We start from the raw sequence: 17,388 nt of genomic DNA, 5'->3' as shown, positions 1-17,388 counted from the left end.
GATATGGGGAATGGACCCTGGAGAGGGACTTCACAGGATTATAAGGCTTTGAGTCCACCCTTCAAAACAGCCATTTTCTCCAGGGGGAAATGATCTCTGTACCCTGAAGGCCGGTTGTAATTTTCTGCTTAAATTTACTGCTGATAGAAAATATTATGTGCTTGTGGCTTTAGCTGATGTCCTCCACCTGAATGTTGCTCCTCCTGAATCTATCTGCAACCTTTGATACAGTAGACCATGCCATCCTGTTGAGGCATTTGGAAGCAGAAGTAGGTGTCAGGGGATGTGCCTTGAACTGGCTTAAATTATTCCTCATGAATCGGACTCAAAGGGTTGCTGTAGGAGACCAACTATCCTCAGTTTGGGAGTTGTGGAGTTAGTTCTTCAGGGTGAAATCTTATCTCCCATGTTATTCAGCATCAACCATATTGGATTTGGAATTGGATGTGATCTGAATGAGGATGAAACCCAGTGTTACATCTATTTATCAAAATCCTCTGGTGATTTGGTAGAGATCCTGAACCACTGCCTGACTGATGTGGTCGAATGGCTGAAAGCAAATAAATTGAAACTAAACCCAGACAAGATGGAAGTGGTACTGGCTGGGAAGGTGAATGTTTTGAAGGACCATGTGCTTCCCAGTTTCAGTGGGGTTCTGCTAATGCTTGCAGACTCAGTTAAGAGATATTGAGAACTAAAATACTATTTTTGCCGGAAATATTACTACTAAACATATTTCCAAAAGAGTTTGATAAAGATTATAGATATTTGATAGTACATCTATCTACGGCAGCAAGAATATTATGTGCAAAATATTGGAAACAAATGGAAACACCAAAGAAGCAAGAATATGTGAATAAACTGTTGGAGACGGCTGAAAATGACAAACTGTCATCGTTGATGAGAGGGACAACAGACCTAACATTTCAAACAGACGTGGAAAAAACTTAATGACTGGTATAATATAAATGCATAGTTTAAAGTAATGAAGTTTTTGGTATTATTAATCTCTTTTAGTTAAATAGAAACTATGGTAAAAAGATAAGAGTATACAGAAACTTAAGCAAAACCATAGAAAGTGACTTAAGAAAACTTTTAAGTATGGTAATAGAGTTACAAGAAAATATACTGATCTCTTTGTATGTCTTATGTATGTAAGTGGTTGTTTGTTTATATGTTGTATGTGTATATGTGTATAATATGAAAAATAATAAAAGTGTACCCATGGGTACTTAAAAAAAAAGAACCTTGGGGTTATACTGGATCCAGCATTACTGCTGGAGAAGCAAATTAACAGGGCTGCAAAAAACGCTTTCTTTCCACTCTGTCTAGCCCACAAGATGGCCCCCTACTTTGACTCAGCCAGTTTGACAACCTGGATCCATCCCATAGTAACACTGAGACTATACTACTGCAATGCACTCTACATTAGGGCTGCCAAGTGGGGGCAGGGGGCGGGTAACCCCCCGCTTTGGAGGCCCGATTTCTGCCACCGCGGAATTGGGCCCCGGGGGGAACCCCACCCCGGCGTGCGCGTCACCAGGAAGTGACGTTATGACGCCAGGCACGCTGGGGGCGGGGCCACGACTATCCGAGGGGAAACTTCCTGGTGACGTGCATGCGGCGCGCGCACGCTCCGGGATCCACCCGGGAGTCCCCCGCTGCAGTTGTACTTGGCAACCCTAATCTACATAGATTTCTCCTCAAAGTCAGTTCAGAGACTCCAGTTAGTTCAAAACACCTTGTTTAGATCAAAACAGCCAGATTATTGTCAGGAACTAGCAGAACATGCATATCACTCCCATTCTGTGGTCACTCCATTGGCTGCCTATCAATTACTGGGCTTAATTCAAGGTATTGACTATCACATATAGCCCTTGATGGCCTTTGTCCCTCTGATCTGCTGGGCCACCTCTCCATCTGGTCCTGGAGCTTTCCCTAACTTTGCCTCCTCAATTGCCTTATAAATCTCTTCTTTCGAAATTGGACTGTTTAACTTTTTTTTAATATTTTCTGAAACTTTTGGCATTTTAAAATTGTGCCAATATTTTCAGATTTTTTTCTTGATTTATTGACTTCTTTTGAAAAAGATTTCATAGTACTTGAAGAATGCTCTTTTAATTCCATTGCTGTCCACAATTTCTTTATCTCCTTCTATTATTTTATTTATTATTTTATTCTCCCGTCTTTTCTTCAATTGCCACGCCAAAAATTTTCCTGGTTTGTTTGCTCCTTCAAGTGATTTCTGTTGTAACTTTTTCAAGTTCCAGTAGATTTCTTGATTCATTAGTGTATTTAATTGCTCTTGTGAAATTTGAATCTCTTTGAGTAATTTCTTTTTTCCTGGTCTTTTCTTTAGTTCTTTTTCCTTTACTCAAATTTTTTCCAGTATGTTAGTTTGTTGTTCCAGTCTCTTTTTCTTTCTCTACTGTTCAACTATATTAATAGCCCTCTCATTACTGCTTTATAGGCATCCCAGACTGTTTGTATCTGTATACCTTGTGTCAAGTTCATTTGAAAAAAAGTTTAGTTTCTTTACTTATGGTATTTACAATCTCCTGCTGATCCAACAGATCTTCATTCAGTTGCCAACTAGGTTTTCTTTTCCCCTCTTTAGATATCCATAATATTGGGTTGTGGTCTGAGTTTACTTTCGGCATGATATCCACTTTCTGCATTTTTAAAGCCAGATCACCAGTTGTCCATATCATGTCAATCCTAGAAAAGGAATCATGTCTATTAGAATAGAATGTAAAGTCTTTGGTTGTGGGATTCCATTTTCTCCATAAATCCTCCAACTTCTCTTGCTTGACCAACTTAAAAAAAAAACTTTTGGTAATTTCCCTATCTTTTCATCTGATTTCTTCGATTTCTGATCCAGTTTATTATTGATTGTACCATTAAAATCTCCCGTTAATACAATCTGATCATAGGTCACCTGGTCCAAATCTTGCATCAAATCTGCAAAAAAATTCTCTTTTGCTCCATTGGGAGTGTAAATATTTACAATCAGGGTTTTCTTTTGGTGCATAGTCATTTCCACGGCAATATATCATCCTTCTTTGTCTTTAAAAATTTCTTTAGGTTCAAATTCCTTTTTGATATATATTACAGTCCCTCTATTATTTTCCCCTGCCAATGAATAAAATTCTTCTCCTAGTTGTTTGGTGATCAAATATTTAGAATCTTGCTTCTTGATATGGGTTTCTTGCAAACAAATTATATTACATTTTTGCTTTCCCAACCAATGTTTCACAATTTTTTCTTTTGTTAGGTGAATTAAGTCCATTTACATTCCATGATATTAATTTGTAATCCATCATGTTGTAAGTTTACTTATCTCCAAAGTCTTTAGAATTATCAAACATAAATCTTATCATTTGCTCTGCTGTCTTGATTGTATGTCTTTGGATTTGGAAGTTAAAGATTACTCCTTGTGGTATTTCCCATCTATATCTTATATTCAACTGTCTCAGTTTGTCTGTTACCCTCCTGAATTTTTTCCTGTCTTGAATAATTGCTCTAGGAAGTTCTTTCATTATTATTATCTTTTTTCCTTCCATTTCTAGTGGTTCGGTAAATTGCTTCTTAAATATATCCTCTTTCATCCATCTGGTTAGCAACTGCACGATCACATCCCTTGGCAGATTCTTCTGTTGGGCATAAGCTGAATTCACTCTGTAAATCAAATCAAAATTATATTTTATGTCATTGACTTCTTCTTGTAGATATTCTGCAAAGGCTTCAATAACCCTAATACGGATGTTATCATCTAATTTCTCTTCTACCCCTCTCAATCTGAGATGGGTCTGCATGGCTCTGTATTCCATCATTGTATCTATCTGTTTATTTTCTTTCACCACTGTTTCCACTTTTTTATCTATATCTTGTGTTTTTTGCTCTATTTCACCAGACTTTTGTGATAAACTTTGAAATTCTTTTTTAATTTCTCCCACTTCCTTTTTGAGATCTGCCACCTCTGACACAACCAGTTCTTTCATTGTGGCCATATTTTTGTCTTGAACTTCCTCCATCTGCTTTCCCAATCCTTGAATAGCCTCCATCATCCTTTTTTCCATAGCCTCCATAGCTGCTTGCCATTCCTGTTTATCTTTAACCTTAGCCATCTTCGGGCTTGACCATGTCGCAGCTCTCTGTCTCTGTCTTAAATCCGTTGTTAAAAGTTATTAAAATTCTACCAACTTAAAATAAAGTTGGCAGATTTTAATTTACACAGTTTGATTGTCCTTTATTCACTTAGCCAAACCGCTCTATTTTCTTAATTCAGATTTTAAATCCCAGCCAGAAAAGTCAGTTCAGAGACTCCAGTTATTTCAAAACACCTTGTTTAGATCAAAACAGCCAGATTATTGTCAGGAGCTAGCAGAACATGCATATCACCCCCATTCTGTGGTCACTCGATTGGCTGCCTATCAATTACTGGGCTTAATTCAAGGTATTGACTATCACATATAGCCCTTGATGGCCTTGGTCCCTCTGATCTGCAGGGCCACCTGTTTCCCTATGCTATGCCATGACACCTTTGGTCATCCCAGCAGTGCCTTCTGCAGGTACCATCCTGAGAACAGACAAAATTAACAACTGCCCATACTCATGCATTTTCTGGTGTGGCCTCCCAGTGTCCCCTCTAAGCTGAGTTAGTGTGAGCTAGCTCACAATTTTTAACCCCCAGCTCACACATTTTTGTCTTAGCTCAGGAAGGATGGCTCCAGAGCAAACTAATTTATGCAGCAGCCAAATCACTCGTTCACAACTTTAATGTCAGTACCTCACAAAGTAGAATTTTTGCTCACAACACAACTTAGAGGGAGCATTTAGAATGCAAGTTAGTTTCCTCAAACTATGCAAAATGACATTAATCCAGAGGGCTTTTTGGCACAGGTAAATAGGACTGTACAGTTGAAATGACCCAAAAGTTGCACTGGTAAAGGGACAGGGACTATGTTCTTCACTACTGTATTGCTGCCTATCACTGTAAATATGCTCCAGGCTACACCACTTACCATATTGTGTTTAAAAGCTCCTGCAACCCTGTTTGAGATTTTTGTTTTTATTCTGATTTCTGTAGTCCAAACCCCATTGTATCATTCATCGGATGTCCCATCCTGCTGATTGCACTTGATTTACACCATGTAACCCACCTTGAGTCTCAGATAGGAAGGTGGACTATAAATAGCTAAATAATAATAATAACAAATTACAGTTTTAAAGCCCTTTAAATTGTGTAGAATGCAAGAACAGGCTTACTTGGTAACAATGCAGTCCTAAAATAAAAGTAACTCATTTTAGGACTGGGCCATAAAGACTGTATTTGTGCTTAGTGCTTACATAATTTCATGTGCTCTTCCTAACTGCATTGCAAAAATGGTTCAATTAATTTTGCCCCTTGATTTACATTTCTTCTGTAATCCCAGCATAAAATCCATCCTGCTGCTCAGCAGGGAGTTACAGACATGATCAAAGACTTCATGGTGGGCTCTCTTTGATCCCTTCATCAAGTCATTATGGGATGGGTTAACCCAGGGCTGGAGCTGACAAGAAGTTTCTGATTTGTAGGCATTGATTTGGAGGCGTAGAACACACATTTGGAAGAACGCTAATGACTGCTGCTGAGGAACACATTATCTGTGGAGACTCTCAGCTGTGATGCTCAATGGTAAATGTGCATTGCTATTTAAAACAGCAATGGCACTTCTGTGTCACTTGCCTGCAGAGGTCACTTAAAATGCAATTGAAAATGAAGCAGGAAGACAAATGGCATTTGTCCCTTTGTCCAGGGCAGCTTTCCATAATATTTTCAGACAAAGAAGCACTAGTACCCCTGCCCTACTTTCCTAGAAGCCCCACTTTTTGCCAAGGGCTCCTGTTGTTGTTGTTGTTTGTGATGGTGGAGGAAAAAGAATTCCTTCAGGCTAGTTGATTTAAGACAACTGGACACAGATAGATAGCCAGTGAGGTGTAGTAGGTAGGACCAGGAAGACCAATGTAATGGAGGGGGATCTTAATATAATGGTTTGTTATGTAAGCTGCTTTGAGCTTTGTGGAAAGGTGGGATATTAATCTTTTAAACGAATAAATGTGATTCATTTGAAATATGCTGTTAGAGGGCTGAGTTCAGACTGGCAGTGTGAAGCGGGAGAAAGTCGTGGCAAAAAAGAACTGGAACAAACTGTTCCGGGTTTCCCCGGTCACACTGTGCAGACTGATGTGAGAGCATACCGGGAGGAGGTGCGAGGGAGCATTCACACTGTTGGCCCGGAGGCACGGCTGTAAGTGGTGTTTTCCTCATGGCAGACACCTATGCATGGGCGCCTATGCGCATAGGTTCCTAGGTGCGGCGGCAAATAGGGCAGGATCCGGCCGCTGTGGGCCATAAGCACATCCGGCCACATCACTACCCCCTCTTCAAGGCAATCGCCTGCACCTTCCTGGTGCCAGAGTGAGGCTAGGAGGTCAGTCTGCGTAAACAGCCAGCGCACATTAACATGGGTTGTTCCCGGCTTTTAGTGGTTAGCATTCACACTTCCAGGAAGAAGAATGAAGTGGGATAAACGGGGTCTCCAGGGTTTGCTACCACTTTCACCAGGTATCTTTTAAACTCAGGAGGCAAGCACTACAAGACGGGTTGAGTATGGGTGGGGAACGCCAGACAGATGTGCCTGTGTGAATGGCCCCTTTAATCAGCTTATTTATTTGGATTTATATCCCGCCCTCCCCGAAGGCTCAGGGTGGCTAACAGAGGCATAACACCAGATAATAACAATAAAACAGTATAAAATACTAACAATACAAAATAAGCAATTAAATAGTTAAACAGAATTCATAAAAACATTTTCAGTGCTCCCCTTTTTTGTTGTTCAGTCGCACAGTCGAGTCCGACTCTTCCCTATTCACTTCCAAATTTTAAAGTCAAGATGGTGTTCTCGATGGCTTGTGAAACGTTCCTCACATTTGCCTATATTGGGGCAAACTGCCAGTCTGAACTCAGCCGAGGAGAGTTTTATAGATGCCATGGACCACCAAAAAGACAAATAAGTTGGTTCTAGATTAAATCAAGCCTGAATTCTCCCTAGAAGCTAAAATGACCAAACTGAGGCTCTCGTACTTTGGTCACATTATGAGAAGACAAGACTCACTGGATAAAGCAATTATGTTAGGAAAAGTTGAAGGCAGCAGGAAAAGAGGAAGGCCCAACATGAGATGGGTTGACTCAATAAAGGGAGCCACAAGGGCTCTCAGTTTGGCAGGACTTGAGCAAGGCTGTTAATGGTAGGACATTTTGGAGATTGTTAATTGATAGGGTCACCATCAATCAGAAGTGACTTAATTGCATTTCACACACACACAAATAACGATCTGTAAATTTCCAATGACAGAAGGGCAGTTCTGTCATCAAAGGAGGGAAGTTTTATGCTGATTTCCCCTTCCCACTGAAGACCCTCTCTTTGCCCCCTATGATTATGAGAGACCCCTCACTCCCAGAAGACAGTTTGAAGGGGTGGCAGGGAAGGCAGAAAAGTCTTGGTCCAAGGGCTCTGCCGTACATTCGCAGAATACCAGCCAGGCTCCTCAATCTGTTGACAGACAGGTTCTTTAGCACAATTTTTTGTTAATGTGAATTAGCAAAATCAACATAGAATAGTGAAATTATGGCTATAAAAATGAAGAAACATATACAGGGTAATACAGTGGTTACAGGTTGGGCTGCATCTGAGAATACTTGGGTTCAAATCTCCATTCAGTCTTAAAGCACACCGATTCAGTCACATTCCCTTAGCCAAGCTACCTCTCAGGATAGTTGTATTGGTACCACTTAAATCTTATATGTTAGTGGCATCCTGAATTCATTCCAGGGTAGTGTAAACTGAGAGAAAATTACTGACAGTTGCTTCCTGCCTTTTGTTTTGCTCAACAGGGAGAACATGAACCCAATATAGCTGCACCTAGAGAAAAGGAACATAGTTAATTTCCTCCCAGTGGTGCCTTCTCCAGTTTGTTTTTCTGTCCAATCTGTTTTAATGTTTAAAGAACACTCTGCAATCCCTCCTCTTGATGTTTTTCTCAGAAGAAGAAGAGGAGGAGGAGGAGGAGGAGGAGGAGGAGATTGGATTTATATCCCGCCCTTAACTCGGAGTCTCAGAGCAGCTTACAAACTCCTTTCCCTTCCCCTCCCCACAACAGACACCCTGTGAGGTAGGTGGGGCTGAGAGAGCTCTTTCAAGAACTGCTCTTTCAGAACAGCTCTGACAGAACTATGGCTTGCCCAAGGTCATCCAGCAGCCGCAAGTGGAGGAGTGCGGAATCAAACCTGGTTCTCCCAGATTAAAGTCTGTGCACTTAACTACTGCACAAAACTGGCTCTCACCAAACTACCAGAAGCATCGTTTAGTTGCCTGTTTTGCAACTTTTACAGGTTTTTTAAATAGTGGATAAAAGGGCTGACTCAAGTGGTTAAGACGCTGAACTGCAGGCTGTGGAAGGTCGGTAGTTCAGCGATTCAAGACCCGAATTGCCACATGACGGAGTGAGCTCCCGTCTCTAGTTCCAGCTCCTGCCAGCCTAGCAGTTCGAAAGCAAGAAATTGCAAGTAGATAAATAGGTACCACTTCGGTGGGAAGGTAACAGCATTCCGTGCACCTTGGTGCTTAGTCATGCCGGCCACATGACCACGGAAACGTCTTTGGACAGCGCTGGCTCTTCGGCTTTGAAACAGAGATGAGTACCGCAACCCAAGCAAGGGAACCTTTACCTTTACCTTACTTATTTAAGTATCTACTTTTGCAGCTAAGAAATCTGTGTGGACTCTCAGCTTCTTAAGGGAAGTGATTGCTTCTTTGAGGGGCAGACAGAAGATGCAAAAGCAGAAATGGCATATTAGGTAGCTAGATACTTTGTATGTGTAATGTTGTGGCATTTCTATAGCACAGAGTATAGCAAGTGTACCATTTTATAAAGGACGATTGTGTCAGGGAGTGAACTGGTCTGTAAAAAAATTAAATATGTTATGATAACAGGCGTGATACTGCTGCCCTTTCTATCCAGTTTTGCCTACTTATCTAAACAATTGTAAAGAGATTCAGGTCAGTCAGTGGTGATGTACATATTTAAATTACTAAATGACAAAAAGCAGCAATAATAGAAAACAATATTATCAGACTCTCAGGATGGAAAAGTCTACAGTGATTAATCAAAATTAGAACTTTGAATGAATTAGTTCAGACACTGGAGATCCCCAGGTCAAGTTTTCACAGGAACCTGTAGGGATCCCTTACCATAGGGACATGACCCAGTTCACACAATAAAATCCAGTTGGAAAGTACACTGAAAGTGGATTATTTAGTGTGTCTGACCACAGCCCAAGGTGTGTTTTGTCCCTGGCTGTCTGTAGGGAGAAATGGTTGATAAAGGGAAGGTTGTCCAATTCCCAATTTTTTTTGGCTTCGGGGGCGGGGTTCCCCCCGGGCCTCAATTCCGCCGGGGTGGAAATCGGGGCCCTGAAGCGGGGGATTCCCCACCCCCCCGGGCACATTTGGCAACCCCAGTAAAAGCTCCAGTGACATCTGTGAGAATTTTTTTTGTTGTTGTGCTAGAAGCATTCCCCAATCACCTGGCTTCGTACCAATTACCATCTCTACCAGCTGTAATTTTGAGCTGGCTAATGAATAGAACAGTTATATGTAGAAGCTCCACTGACATCTGTGAGGGAGGAGATGAATCCATCAAGTCTTCTCCTGAGGTGGGTCTGAACTGCCCTCAAGCCAGCTGGGAAGCAGGAGTTGACCTGACCTGTCTCATCACCAGTCTGCATTCTGTCATCTGCTATGCTTTCAGATTGGTTCCAAGGGTTGGTGTTTCTAGGGAGGGCTTGTTCTTTGCTGTACAGCTGAGGCTTCGCCAGTGGCACAATGCCCTCCGGACATCAGCTGTAAGGAAAGGGAACCTGTTTTGTTCTAGCATGAGAGGTCTATACGCAGATGCTTACCATTGCTGAGGCCTGCTCTGGGTGGTCCAAGCTAGCCCAATCTCTTCAGAAGCTAAGCAGTGTTCATAATGTTTCTAGGTTCCAAATCAAAGACCAGAAGAATGAGGAGCAGTTTGAACTGTTTTAATCTAAGGAACAACTCCAACAGGTTTATGCAAGCACTCTCAACTAACTGAACTGCCTACTTGAACATGTGACCTCAGGGAACGTCTTCAAATTAACACACTAGACTAATATAAGAGAATATCTTGAAATTATAAATTCTACCATAACAGTGCTGGCTCTGGTTGGTACCTGGATGGGCTTCCACTAAGGAAGTACAGAGTTGCTACACTGAGGCCCCGGTCACACGGGCCGGATATTGTGGGGTGGGAGGCGTGGCTGTTTGCCCCAGAGCGAACTACTGCGCGGCCGCTGGATCAAACATCCCGCCGACGTCCCGTGGTTTGGGGGGAGGTGCCGATCATACGTCAATCCTGTGCCATGGCAAAGAAGCGGCGCGGTGGGGGTTGTGGTTTTTTTTAACCAAAGTGTGCGCATGTGCCGTTGGGTGCTTGTGCGCATTCCATGGAGACCTGGGGGGGGGGAACCTTTTCGCGACGGGACATGGGCAGGCGCCGGATGCTACGAGCTACCACTGGAAACGTGATCAGACACCTGCCCTTGCCCCGCGGTTTCTGGAAACTAGTACCTCGGAGGTACTAGTTTTTTACGGCGCATCTTCGGCGGGAAGCCTCGGGTTAGCCACGGGAGCTCTACGATTCCCAGATGTTGTTTTTGCAGCCTGAGGCAGGCAATGGCAAACCACCACTCTTCATCTATTGCCTCATAAACCCTCAAGGGTCACCATAAATCAGCTGCGACTTGCCAAGACTTTCCACCACCACGCCTGTTGATACTGAGAGAAGTAAGCACCTTGTTCTTAAAGATCTAAGCTGTAAAAGATAGGCCATAAATCATGACAAGAAATGTACAGTATCAGACATGAGCTCTTTCCATCTCACAAGCTGTTGTCATTCCCTGTGTTTTGGCCTCCAAGGATGTATCTCCTATGCTACAAGCTTATACTAATTTAACAATTATTCTTTCCCCTTGTGAGAACTGTTAAGTAAGAGAAGGAGAAATGGATCTCAAACAGTTCCAGCCACAGAATGCTTTATGAGGATGGAGGAGGCAGGTGAAGATGTAATCTCATGTCTGCTGCTGGTTGAGCTGGACTGATCCCTCCTCAAATTGCAGGACTTGGTAAATTTATAAAGTAAGTGAAAGGGATGTTTTCCATTCAGAAGATTTACACACAAATCTTGCCATCAGAGAGGGTTGTTAATAGGTCTGCCTTTCCAAAGTTCTATTTAAACTGATTTCATTTAAGGATGCCGGTCTCCAGGTGGGACCTGGGGATTCCCCTGGAATTACAGCTCATCTCCAAACTACAAAGAGCAGTTCCCCTGGAGGAAATGGATGCTTTGGAGGGTGGACTCTAGAGCATTGTTACCCCACTGAGTTCCCTGTCCTCCCCAGGCTCCATCCCCAGATCTCTAGGAGTTTCCCAACCTGGATCTGGAGACCCTATTGCTCCATTCCCCGCCGGGGGCCAGAAGGGACCTGGCAACCCTAACTCACGTTGCTAGCACTTAGAGGTGGCTTTGATTTTATGATCCTGTGTAATGTGGCTTCTGTTTGCCTGCTGTTGGTTCTATCTGGAGCTGTGTGTGCGCTAGGTTTGCATACACTGCAGTACAAGCATACAATGCTGCAGGCTGGTGAAGGAGGCAACTGCTACCCTTGAACCACCACCTGTGATGGTCAGTGGTCTTGCTGGAGTGGACAAAGGCAAACCTTTGCTTGCATTCCTCTGACCACAACAGTGCTGCCAACTCACTCTCTATGCCAGGTGATCTCCAGCTACCACGTCCCATCCCCTGCCACTGCTCGAATGAGCAGTGTGGGGAGAGACCTTGTTGATATGTTGACACCACTTCCCGCTAAAACGCACTCTGGGATTTCACTGATCTTCATATGTTTACATGAGTCCACCCATTTGCATGTGAAGAAAACAGGAACAGTCTATTTTTAAACAAAAATGTTGTGGATGAGCAAGCTAAACTCTGCCTCTTCCTGCGGCTCACCTTTGCTGTAATGTGGTGCTTAAATCATTTTTATCCTGTCCTCATTTTGATACAGAATGTGAGCTTGGCTGGGATAAAAATGCTAGAATTTCTTTTAATGGAACAGAATGACTTAAGATATGGGAGAGGGCAGAATTTAGCTTCCTCCCATCTGCATTTTTGTGTTTTTTTTAAACAGCTTTCCTCCAGTCCCTGATTTAGATGTGAATGGATAGGCAGGTGTACAAGGATCCCCTTATTTTTTTTATTTGCACCCACTTTCTTGGGTTGCTAAAAATCTCTCTGTGCCGGTTCTGCAAGTGTGCTTCTTAATCACTGGAGACATTGTGTCTGATAAAGAGGATGGCTTGGCTGAGGAGGGTCTTATCCTTGAACATGTCGTGCCAATTGGATGGGGGGGGGAATAGGCAAACGGAGGAGAGATCATAGGAACAAATGAAATGTAATGACATTTAATGAAACCAGATTGGAAAACTTTCTAAATACATGAGCCAAATGGACCAAAAGTGAAAAGGGCAAGAAATTGTGCACAGTCCTTCTGTCCACCACAAAGGGGGTCTTTGCGGGTATGGTAACTTTTACCATGGTCAGCATTCGGAGTGAAATCTTTAGGGGACCTTTTGAAAAAAAGGTCAATATAATTTAATGAAAACTGTTTCAAATTAGGAGTTGTATGTTAAGATGAGCAGATCAGCAGCTGCTTAGATTAAGCCTGATTGTCTCCAGTCCTCATGTATTATGCTTAATTTTGCACGCTCTGATGTGCTTGCCTCCATGGTGCCAAAGGGCATTTTGGGAGATGAACATTAACTGGACTGTTCTGGCAGATTTGCTGCTCTGGGGTGATGCGTGTCATGAGCCTTGGCTAATACTGGGAGTGCTGACTGCTACTGACTGTACCATCAGCCTCTCAGGACAGAAGCGTATCTGACTCATTAAGATCTGCATCTATTAGGAAACTGCAAATGAATCTCAAAGAGCTTTGCTTGTCATTCGCCAGAGCCAGTGACTCATTAGGAACAGCCGAGTTTGGTTTTCATGAAAAAGTGCCATCCAGGCAAGAAAACATTCAGGGCCTAATTTTTGCCTGCTGCTGACACGTAGATGACACTCCCGTTGACATCAGCGGGGCGGTACCCCATGTTTCCCAGGGAAGGAATAGGCCAACACATTAGATCATGTCAATTCTGTTCAAACACAAGTCAGAAACTGACAGTCACAGATTTAGGCTGCGTTCTTGGTGCATTAAAATCAAGAGGAGCTTTGTCAATGGATCCTGTCAGAGGAGGACTATACCCTTTGAGACCAGACAGGCAAAAACTGGTTGAATCCGGTGATGCTGCAAATTTAGAATACTGTTCTCTGACACTAGATTCAGAAGTTTATTGAATGTGTGGAATAAGACCATTTTATGACATGTATCTACATATAACTGTCATTCATTCCCCTGAGTGGGATGGTCCAGGCTAGCCTGATCTCGTCAGATCTCAGAAACTAAGTAGGGTTGGCCCTGGTTAGTATTTGGATGGGAGGCCACCAGGAGAGTCCAGATTAGTATGTAGAGGCAGGCAATGGCAAACCACCTTTGAATGTCTCTTGCTTTGAAAACCCTGTGGGGTTGCCATAAGTCAACTGTGATATGACGCCACCTTCCACCACCATGATACATGTCCACCACCATGACACATGTCCACCACCATGACACTGCTGGACCTCCTGATGACACCTGGTATTTTTGGCCACTGTGTGACAGAGTGTTGGACTGGATAGGTCATTGGCCTGATCCAACATTGGCTTCTCTTATGTTCTTATGTTCTTATGTTCTTATCTTCTTACTAAGACATTTATTCCCCTGCCTTTCTTTCCAGCAAGGACCCAAAGCAATTTACACCATTATCCCCTCCTTTATTTCATTTTATGACAATAACTCTGTCATCTAATGATCTTCCAAGGCAGAGTGGGGATTTGAACCTGAGTCTCCTAAATCCTAGTCTGATACTCCACCCACTACACAACACTGGCTCTCCACATGTAATAGAGAGACCTTATACAATCTGATCGACCAAGTGCCTGTATGGGAAGCCCTGAAGAAGTGATTTGAGAGAGTGCAAATTACCCTTTGCCTTATCATTGATGATCTGGGATTAAAGGGAAGGAGTTGTGTGATCTACCTAACAATGGAGGAGCAGGAAAATAGAAAGTTATATGGGACTACGGTAAAATTCTACACAGCAGAAGTGAACTGGATGGTTTTGCTTACTGTATGTCCCTTTCTTTTCTGACTCTGCACTGGCTTCTTATATTGGATGTTGTGTACTCTTACATTGCCCATAATAGAAAGAATGAGGCAGCATTTCTTAGGAGAAGTAGCATGGCTTGCAGTAGTAGTTCAGAGACGCTGGTGAAATCTGGCTCTGAGAAACAACTCTTTAAGATTCTAGCTAGTTTCCATTATTATTAGGGTGAACATAAGAACATAAGAGAAGCTAATGTTGGATCAGGTCAATTGCCCATCCAGTCCAACACTCTGTCAGACAATGGCCAAAAATACCGGGTGCCATCAGGAGGTCTAGTAGTGGGGCCAGGACACTAGAAGCCCTCCCACTGTCCCCCCCCCCCAAGCAGCAAGAATACAGTGCATAACTTGCCCCAAACTGAGAGTTCCTACCTATGCCTTATGGCTAATAGCCACTGATGGACCTCTGCTCCATATGTTTATCCAATTCCCTCTTGAAGCAGTCCATGTTAGTAGCCGCCACCACCACCTGTGGCAGTGAATTCCATGTGTTAATCACTCTGGGTGAAGAAGTACTTCCTTTTATCATTGAGTGCCCATGAGTTCTTGTATTGTGAGAAAGGGAGAAAAGTACTTCTTTCTCAACCTTCTCTATCCCTTGCATAATCTTATAAACTTCGATCATGTCACCCCTCAGCCGTCACTTCTCCAAGCTAAAGAGCCCCAAGCACTTTAACCTTTCTTCATAGGGAAAGTGTTCCAACCCTTTTATCATTCTAGTTGCCCTTTTCTGTACTTTTTCCAATGCTAGTACTCCAAATAAGGTCGCACCATTGATTTATACAGGGGCATTATGATACTTGGAGCTGCGGTGGCTCAAGTGGTTAAGACGCTGAACTGCAGGCTGTGGAAGGTCAGTAGTTCAGCGGTTCAAGACCCGGGTGCCGCAAGACAGGGTGAGCTCCTGTCTCTAGTTCCAGCTCCTGCCAACCTAGCAGTTCGAAAGCAAGAAATTGCAAGTAGATAAATAGGGACCACTTCGGTGGGAAGGTAACAGCGTTCCGTGCGCCTTGGTGTTTAGTCATGCCGGCCACATGACCACGGAAACATCTTCGGACAGCGCTGGCTCTTCGGCTTTGAAACGGAGATGAGCACCGCAACCCTAGAGTCGGATTCGCGAGCAAGGGAACCTTTACCTTTACCTTATTATGATACTGGCTGATTTGTTTTCAGTTCCCTTCCTAATAATCCCCAGCATAGCATTGGCCTTTTTTTATTGCAGTTGCACACTGTCCAGACATTTTCATTCAGTTATCTACAACGACTCCTAGATCTCTCTCTTGGTCAGTCTCCGCCAGTTCGGACCCCATCAACGTGTATTTATGTTCCACCAGGCAAAAATTTCTTAGCCAGCTATATATTTAACTTTTTAATGGATGAACCAATTAAATAAAATCGATTTATTTGCTTCATTTGTGCCTTGCCCTTTCCCCCAGTGGGGGATCCAAAGCAGTTTAGATCATTCTCTCCATTTCAGCTTCAAAGCAGCCCTGTAAGGTCGGTTAGGTTGAGTCTGTGTGACTAGCCCAAGGTCACCCGGCAAGCTTCCATGGCAGTATGGGGATCCTAGACTGACAATCTAACCACACACCACTCTGGCTATTAGGATTGCCAACAAACTGGAGACAAAATGTCCTGCCCCATTAATAGAAGAAGAAGAAGAGAAGAACAGATTGGATTTATACCCCACCCTTCACTACCCAAAGGAGTCTCAGAGCGGCTTACAAACTCCATTCCCTTCCCCTCCCCACAGCAGACACCCTGTGGGTAGGTGGGGCTGAGAGAGCTCTGACAGAAACTGCTCTTTTTCAAGAACAGCTCTTATCAGAACTATGGCTTGCCCAAGGTCATCCAGCAGGTACATGTGGAGAAGTGGGAAATCAAACCCGGTTCTCCCAGATTAGAGTCTGCGCACTTAACCTTTACACCAAACTGGCTTAATATTTAGTTTTTCATGGCACAGAAGTAAGTAACATCACCTGGTAAATAGCATTCCATTAATCTTTTATTGAGGAGGCTGGACACTTTGTCTCCAGCCCTGGTATGAATCCCCAGACAGAAAACTGTACTGCAAACAGCAACTGCAAGGGACAAGGGTGATGCTGTGCGATGTTGTATTTAAGAGCAGTATTCTCTAATCTGGAGAGCTGGGTGTGGTTCCCCACTCCTCTACATGAAGCCTGTTAGGTGACCCTGGGCCAGTCACAGTTCTCTCAGAACTCTCTCAGCCCCACCTACTTCTCAAGATGCCTGTTGTGAGGAGGGGAAGGGAAAGAGATTGTAAGCCACTTTGAGACTCCCTAGGGAAGAGGACAGTGAGGTATAAAAACCTAGTCTTCTGCTGCTGTTGCTGCTGCTGCTGCTGCGGAAGGAGGGGAGATGAATTCTTCCCTCCTTACCTTCTCCCTATTAGAAATGCCTCCATGGCTACTTTAAATCTCTGGGGAAAAGACGGAGGCTCCAGTTGTGTCTGTCTTCCCCTCCTCTCCTTACTCAATGCTGCACTTTTCTTCAGTTTTGTTATCTTTCTGGGGATCCACTCTCACCCATGTTATGTCTGGTCTGGCTCTAATTGCAACTCAACTGTAACAAACGAAAGTAATAACTCAGTGTTTAAAGGAAGATTCATTTTCCTTTCAAATGACAGTAACACACCAAAGAGCAAATGGCTCACAGTCATCTTTGTAACCACATTTACTTGAAATCAAGTCCTATGCAGGGCCCATTTCTTTGGGCCTGGTACAAACTTGTTCGACACATGATCCCATCCCGCTCATGGAAGAGAACCTCAAAATTGTATTCATTATTTTTTATTATATTTATAGCTTGCCTTTCTCACTGAGCCTCAAGGTAAATTACACAAAGTAAGTCATTGTGATCCATAGGAGAAGATATCAAATAAGTAAAGTACTAGGAAATCTGAAACAAGCACAGAACAGTAGACATGATTCAGAATGCAG

At 43.2% G+C, this 17,388-nt stretch overlaps 1 protein-coding gene across 1 annotated transcript in view; it reads left to right on the top strand.

Annotated features, from left to right (window-relative positions):
* LOC107121670 (ras-related protein Rab-3C) overlaps positions 1-17,388 on the top strand; it is a 167,054-nt gene that overhangs the window by 11,559 nt on the left and 138,107 nt on the right. The window lies entirely within an intron of this gene.

Source organism: Gekko japonicus, unplaced genomic scaffold, assembly GCF_001447785.1.
Source record: "Gekko japonicus isolate JY-2015 unplaced genomic scaffold, Gekko_japonicus_V1.1 scaffold567, whole genome shotgun sequence".
In the NCBI taxonomy this organism is placed as follows: domain Eukaryota; kingdom Metazoa; phylum Chordata; class Lepidosauria; order Squamata; family Gekkonidae; genus Gekko; species Gekko japonicus.
The sequence above is the reverse complement of the archived record's forward strand: the minus strand, read 5'-3'. Positions and strand labels throughout refer to the sequence as shown.